The sequence below is a fragment of the Triticum urartu genome, chromosome 7A (assembly GCF_056163025.1).
Source record: "Triticum urartu cultivar PI428250 chromosome 7A, HENAU_Tu73, whole genome shotgun sequence".
NCBI classification, from domain to species: Eukaryota; Viridiplantae; Streptophyta; class Magnoliopsida; order Poales; family Poaceae; genus Triticum; species Triticum urartu.
The window spans coordinates 187,078,624-187,086,459 of NC_141879.1; positions in this window are offsets into that span (position 1 = coordinate 187,078,624).

Sequence of the window (7,836 nt, forward strand, 5' to 3'; positions counted from 1 at the left end):
CTCAATACCTAGTTCAATCTCGTTACCGGCAAGTCTCTTTACTCGTTCTGTAATACATCATCCCGCAACTAACTCATTAGTTGCAATGCTTGCAAGGCATAAGTGATGTGCATTACCGAGAGGGCCCAGAGATACCTCTCCGACAATCGGAGTGACAAATCCTAATCTCGAAATACGCCAACCCAACATGTACCTTTGGAGACACCTGTAGAGCTCCTTTATAATCACCCAGTTACATTGTGACGTTTGGTAGCACACAAAGTGTTCCTCTGGCAAACGGGAGTTGCATAATCTCATAGTCATAGGAACATGTATAAGTCATGAAGAAATCAATAGAAACATACTAAACGATCGGGTGCTAAGCTAATGGAATGGGTCATGTCAATCAGATCATTCAACTAATGATGTGATCCCGTTAATCAAATAACAACTCTTTGTCCATGGTTAGGAAACACAACCATCTTTGATTAACGAGCTAGTCAAGTAGAGGCATACTAGTGACACTCTGTTTGTCTATGTATTCACACATGTATTATGTTTCCGGTTAATACAATTCTAGCATGAATGATAAACTTTTATCATGATATAAGGAAATAAATAATAACTTTATTATTGCCTCTAGGGCATATTTCCTTCAGTCTCCCACTTGCACTAGAGTCAATAATCTAGATTACACAGTAATGATTCTAACACCCATGGAGCCTTGGTGCTGATCATGTTTTGCTCGTGGAAGAGGCTTAGTCAACGGGTTTGCAACATTCAGATCCGTATGTATCTTGCAAATCTCTATGTCTCCCACCTGGACTAGATCCCGGATGGAATTGAAGCGTCTCTTGATGTGCTTGGTTCTCTTGTGAAATCTGGATTCCTTCGCCAAGGCAATTGCACCAGTATTGTCACAAAAGATTTTCATTGGACCCGATGCACTAGGTATGACACCTAGATCGGATATGAACTCCTTCATCCAGACTCCTTCATTTGCTGCTTCCGAAGCAGCTATTTATTCCGCTTCACACGTAGATCCCGCCACGACGCTTTGTTTAGAACTGCACCAACTGACAGCTCCACCGTTTAATGTAAACACGTATCCGGTTTGCGATTTAGAATCGTCCGGATCAGTGTCAAAGCTTGCATCAACGTAACCGTTTACGATGAGCTCTTTGTCACCTCCATATACGAGAAACATATCCTTAGTCCTTTTCAGGTACTTCAGGATGTTCTTGTCCGCTGTCCAGTGATCCACTCCTGGATTACTTTGGTACCTCCCTGCTAGACTTATAGCAAGGCACACATCAGGTCTGGTACACAGCATTGCATACATGATAGAGTCTATGGCTGAAGCATAGGGAACATCTTTCATTTTCTCTCTATCTTCTGCAGTGGTCGGGCATTGAGTCTGACTCAACTTCACACCTTGTAACACAGGCAAGAACCCTTTCTTTGCTTGATCCATTTTGAACTTCTTCAAAATCTTGTCAAGGTATGTGCTTTGTGAAAGTCCAATTAAACGTCTTGATCTATCTCTATAGATCTTTATGCCTAATATGTAAGCAGCTTCACCGAGGTCTTTCATTGAAAAACTCTTATTCAAGTATCCCTTTATGCTATCCAGAAATTCTATATCATTTCCGATCAGTAATATGTCATCCACATATAATATCAGAAATGCTACAGAGCTCCCACTCACTTTCTTGTAAATACAGGCTTCTCCAAAAGTCTGTATAAAACCAAATGCTTTGATCACACTATCAAAGCATTTATTCCAACTCCGAGAGGCTTGCACCAGTCCATAAATGGATCGCTGGAGCTTGCACACTTTGTTAGCTCCCTTTGGATCGACAAAACCTTCCGGTTGCATCATATACAACTCTTCTTCCAGAAATCCATTCAGGAATGCAGTTTTGACATCCATCTGCCAAATTTCATAATCATAAAATGCGGCAATTGCTAACATGATTCGGACAGACTTAAGCATCGCTACGGGTGAGAAGGTCTCATCGTAGTCAACCCCTTGAACTTGCCGAAACCCTTTTCCGACAAGTCGAGCTTTGTAGACAGTAATATTACCGTCGGCGTCAGTCTTCTTCTTGAAGATCCATTTATTCTCAATTGCTTGCCGATCATTGGGCAAGTCAACCAAAGTCCACACTTTGTTCTCATACATGGATCCCATCTCAGATTTCATGGCTTCAATCCATTTTGCGGAATCTGGGCTCACCATCGCTTCTTCATAGTTCGTAGGTTCATCATGATCTAGTAGCATGACTTCCAGAACTGGATTACCGTACCACTCTGGCGCGGATCTCACTCTGGTTGATCTACGAGGTTCAGTAGTATCTTGTTCTGAAGTTTCATGATCATTATCATTAGCTTCCTCACTAATTGGTGTAGGTGTCACAGAAACAGTTTTCTGTGATGCACTACTTTCCAATAAGCGAGCAGGTACAGTTACCTCCTCAAGTTCTACTTTCCTCCCACTCACTTCTTTCGAGAGAAACTCCTTCTCTAGAAAGTTTCCGAACTTAGCAACAAAAGTCTTGCCTTCGGATCTGTGATAGAAGGTGTATCCAATAGTCTCCTTTGATATCCTATGAAGACACATTTCTCCGATTTGGGTTCGAGCTTATCAGGTTGAAGCTTTTTCACATAAGCATCGCAGCCCCAAACTTTCAGAAACGACAACTTCGGTTTCTTGCCAAACCATAGTTCATAAGGCGTCGTCTCAACGGATTTTGATGGTGCCCTATTTAACGTGAATGCGGCCGTCTCCAAAGCATAACCCCAAAACGATAGCGGTAAATCAGTAAGAGACATCATAGATCACACCATATCTAGTAAAGTACGATTACGACGTTCGGACACACCATTACACTGTGGTGTTCCGGGTGGCGTGAGTTGCGAAACTATTCCGCATTGTTTCAAATGTACACCAAACTCGTAACTCAAATATTCTCCTCCACGATCAGATCGTAGAAACTTTATTTTCTTGTTACAATGATTTTCAACTTCACCCTGAAATTCTTTGAACTTTTCAAACGTTTCAGACTTATGTTTCATTAAGTAGATATATCCATATCTGCTTAAGTCATCTGTGAAGGTGAGAAAATAACGATATCCACCACGAGCCTCAATATTCATTGGACCACATACATCTGTATGTATGATTTCCAACAAATCTGTTGCTCTCTCCATAGTACCGGAGAACGGCGTTTTAGTCATCTTGCCCATGAGGCACGGTTCGCAAGTACCAAGTGATTCATAATCAAGTGGTTCCAAAAGTCCATCAGTATGGAGTTTCTTCATGCGCTTTACACCGATATGACCTAAACGGCAGTGCCACAAATAAGTTGCACTATCATTATCAACTCTGCATCTTTTGGCTTCAACATTATGAATATGTGTGTTACTACTATCGAGATTCAATAAGAATAGACCACTCTTCAAGGGTGCATGACCGTAAAAGATATTACTCATATAAATAGAACAACCATTATTCTCTGATTTAAATGAATAACCGTCTCGCATCAAACAAGATCCAGATATAATGTTCATGCTTAATGCTGGCACCAAATAACAATTATTTAGGTCTAATATTAATCCCGAAGGTAGATGTAGAGGTAGCGCGCCGACCGCGATCACATCGACTTTGGAACCGTTTCCCACGCGCATCGTCACCTCGTCCTTAGCCAATCTTCGCTTAATTCGTAGTCCCTGTTTCGACTTGCAAATATTAGCAACAGAACCAGTATCAAATACCCAAGTGCTACTGCGAGCATTAGTAAGGTACACATCAATAACATGTATATCACATATACCTTTGTTCACCTTGCCATCCTTCTTATCCGCCAAATACTTGGGGCATTTCCGCTTCCAGTGACCAGTCTGCTTGCAGTAGAAGCACTCAGTTTCAGGCTTAGGTCCAGACTTGGGTTTCTTCTCTTGAGCAGCAACTTGCTTGCTGTTCTTCTTGAAGTTCCCCTTCTTCTTCCCTTTGCCCTTTTTCTTGAAACTAGTGGTCTTGTTGACCATCAACACTTGATGCTCCTTTTTGATTTCTACCTCCGCAGCTTTCAGCATTGCGAAGAGCTCGGGAATAGTCTTATTCATCCCTTGCATATTATAGTTCATCACAAAGCTCTTGTAGCTTGGTGGCAGTGATTGGAGAATTCTGTCAATGACGCAATCATCTGGAAGATTAACTCCCATTTGAATCAAGTGATTATTATACCCAGACATTTTGAGTATATGCTCACTGACAGAACTGTTCTCCTCCATCTTGCAGCTATAGAACTTATTGGAGACTTCATATCTCTCAATCTGGGCATTTGCTTGAAATATTAACTTCAACTCCTGGAACATCTCATATGCTCCATGACGTTCAAAACGTCGTTGAAGTCTCGGTTCTAAGCCGTAAAGCATGGCACACTGAACTATCGAGTAGTCATCAGCCTTGCTCTACCAGACGTTCACAACATCTGGTGTTGCTCCAGCAGCAGGTCTGGCACCCAGCGGTGCTTCCAGGACGTAATTCTTCTGTGCAGCAATGAGGATAGTCCTCAAGTTACGGATCCAGTCCGTGTAATTTCTACCATCATCTTTCAACTTTGCTTTCAACTTTGCCATTTAATCTACAATCATACATAAACAAGCAAGATACTATCAGGTACTAAGTTCATGATAAATTTAGGTTCAATTAATCATATTACTTAAAGAACTCCCACTTAGATAGACATCCCTCTAATCCTCTAAGTGATTACGTGATCCAAATCAACTAAACCATGTCCGATCATCACGTGAGATGGAGTAGTTTCATTGGTGAACATCACTATGTTGATCATATCTACTATATGATTCACGCTCGACCTTTCGGTCTTCGTGTTCCGAGGCCATATCTGTATATGCTTGGCTCATCAAGTATAACCTGAGTATTCCGCGTGTGCAACTGTTTTGCACCCGTTGTATTTGAACGTAGAGCCTATCACACCCGATCATCATGTGGTGTCTTAGCACGAAGAACTTTCGCAACGGTGCATACTCAGGGAGAACACTACTTGATAATTTAGTGAGAGATCATCTTATAAATGCTACCGTCAATCAAAGCAAGATAAGATGCATAAAAGATAAACATCACATGCAATCAATATAAGTGATATGATATGGCCATCATCATCTTGTGCTTGTGATCTCCATCTCCGAAGCACCGTCGTGATCACCATCGTCACCGGCGCGACACCTTGATCTCCATTGTAGCATCGTTGTCGTCTCGCCAATCTTATGCTTCCACGACTATCGCTACCGCTTAGTGATAAAGTAAAGCATTACAGCGCGATTGCATTGCATACAATAAAGCGACAACCATATGGCTCCTGCCAGTTGCCGATAACTTGGTTACAAAACATGATCATCTCATACAATAAAATTTAGCATCATGTCTTGACCATATCACATCACAACATGCCCTGCAAAAACAAGTTAGACGTCCTCTACTTTGTTGTTGCAAGTTTTACGTGGCTCCTACGGGCTTAAGCAAGAACCAATCTTACCTACGCATCAAAACCACAACGATAGTTTGTCAAGTTGGTGCTGTTTTAACCTTCGCAAGGACCGGGCGTAGCCACACTCGGTTCAACTAAAGTTGGAGAAACTGTCACCCGCAAGCCACCTATGTGCAAAGCACGTCGGGAGAACCGGTCTCGCGTAAGCGTACGCGTAATGTCGGTCCGGGCCGCTTCGTCCAACAATACCGCCGAACCAAAGTATGACATGCTGGTAAGCAGTATGACTTATATCGCCCACAACTCACTTGTGTTCTACTCGTGCATATAACATCAACATATAAAACCTAGGCTCGGATGCCACTGTTGGGGAATGTAGTAATTTCAAAAAATTCCTACGCACACGCAAGATCATGGTGGTGCATAGCAACAAGAGGGGGAGAGTGTGATCTACGTACCCTTGTAGATCGACAACGGAAGCATTAACTTGGTTGATGTAGTCGTACGTCTTCACGGCCCGACCGATCAAGCACCGAAACTACGGCACCTCCGAGTTCTAGCACACGTTCAGCTCGATGATGATCCCCGGACTCCGATCCAGCAAAGTGTCGGGGAAGAGTTCCGTCAGCACGACGGCGTGGTGACGATCTTGATGTACTACCGTCGCAGGGCTTCGCCTAAGCACCGCTACAATATTATCGAGGACTATGGTGGAAGGGGGCACCGCACATGGCTAAGAATATGATCATGTGGATCAACTTGTGTGTCTAGGGGTGCCCCCTGCCCCCGTATATAAAGGAGCAAGGGGAGGAGGCCGGCCGGCCCTATAGGCGCGCCAAGGAGGAGTCCTCCTCCTAGTAGGAGTAGGACTCCTACTAGGAGGGGGAAGGAAGTGGGGAGGGAGAGGGAAAGGGGGGCGCTGCCCCCCCCTCTCCTAGTCCAATTCGGACCAGGGGGAGAGGAGGCGCGCGGCCCACCTTTGGCTGACCCTCTCTCTCTCCACTAAGGCCCATATGGCCCATTACTTCTCCCGGGGGGTTCCGGTAACCCTCCCGCTCTCCGGTTTTCTCCGAAATCACCCGGAACACTTTCGGTGTCCGAATATAGCCGTCCAATATATCAATCTTTATGTCTCGACCATTTCGAGACTCCTCGTCATGTCCGTGATCACATCTGGGACTCCGAACTAACTTAGGTACATCAAAACTCATAAACTCATAATATAACTGTCATCGAAACCTTAAGCGTGCGGACCCTATGGGTTCGAGAACAATGTAGACATGACCGAGACACGTCTCCGGTCAATAACCAATAGCGGAACCTGGATGCTCATATTGGCTCCTACATATTCTACGAAGATCTTTATCGGTCAGACCGCATAACAACATACGTCGTTCCCTTTGTCATCGGTATGTTACTTGCCCAAGATTCGATCGTCGGTATCTCAATACCTAGTTCAATCTCGTTACCGGCAAGTCTCTTTACTCGTTCTGTAATACATCATCCCGCAACTAACTCATTAGTTGCAATGCTTGCAAGGCTTAAGTGATGTGCATTACCGAGAGGGCCCAGAGATACCTCTCCGACAATCGGAGTGACAAATCCTAATCTCAAAATACGCCAACCCAACATGTACCTTTGGAGACACCTGTAGAGCTCCTTTATAATCACCCAGTTACGTTGTGACGTTTGGTAGCACACAAAGTGTTCCTCTGGCAAACGGGAGTTGCATAATCTCATAGTCATAGGAACATGTATAAGTCATGAAGAAAGCAATAGCAACATACTAAACGATCGGGTGCCAAGCTAATGGAATGGGTCATGTCAATCAGATCATTCAACTAATGATGTGATCCCGTTAATCAAATAACAACTCTTTTTCCATGGTTAGGAAACACAACCATCTTTGATTAATGAGCTAGTCAAGTAGAGGCATACTAGTGACACTCTGTTTGTCTATGTATTCACACATGTATTATGTTTCCGGTTAATACAATTCTAGCATGAATAATAAACTTTTATCATGATATAAGGAAATAAATAATAACTTTATTATTGCCTCTAGGGCATATTTCCTTCACTAGTGACTTCTACAAAGACCTGTTTAACAAAAGAAAATCCTTCTGGGTTCTCTCTACAAAACAATTTTTTCTCTGCTTCTGAAAAAGTCTCTCCTGCTGAAAATGAGCTGCTAGAAGCCCCTTTTTCAGAGACAGAGGTGAAGGAAGCCATTTTTAGCTCTTATCCTGATGGGGCTCCTGGTCCTGATGGGATTCCCTTCTTGTTTTACCCGCATTTTTGGGACTTGGTGAAAAATGATCTCTTAGATCTTTTCCAAGCC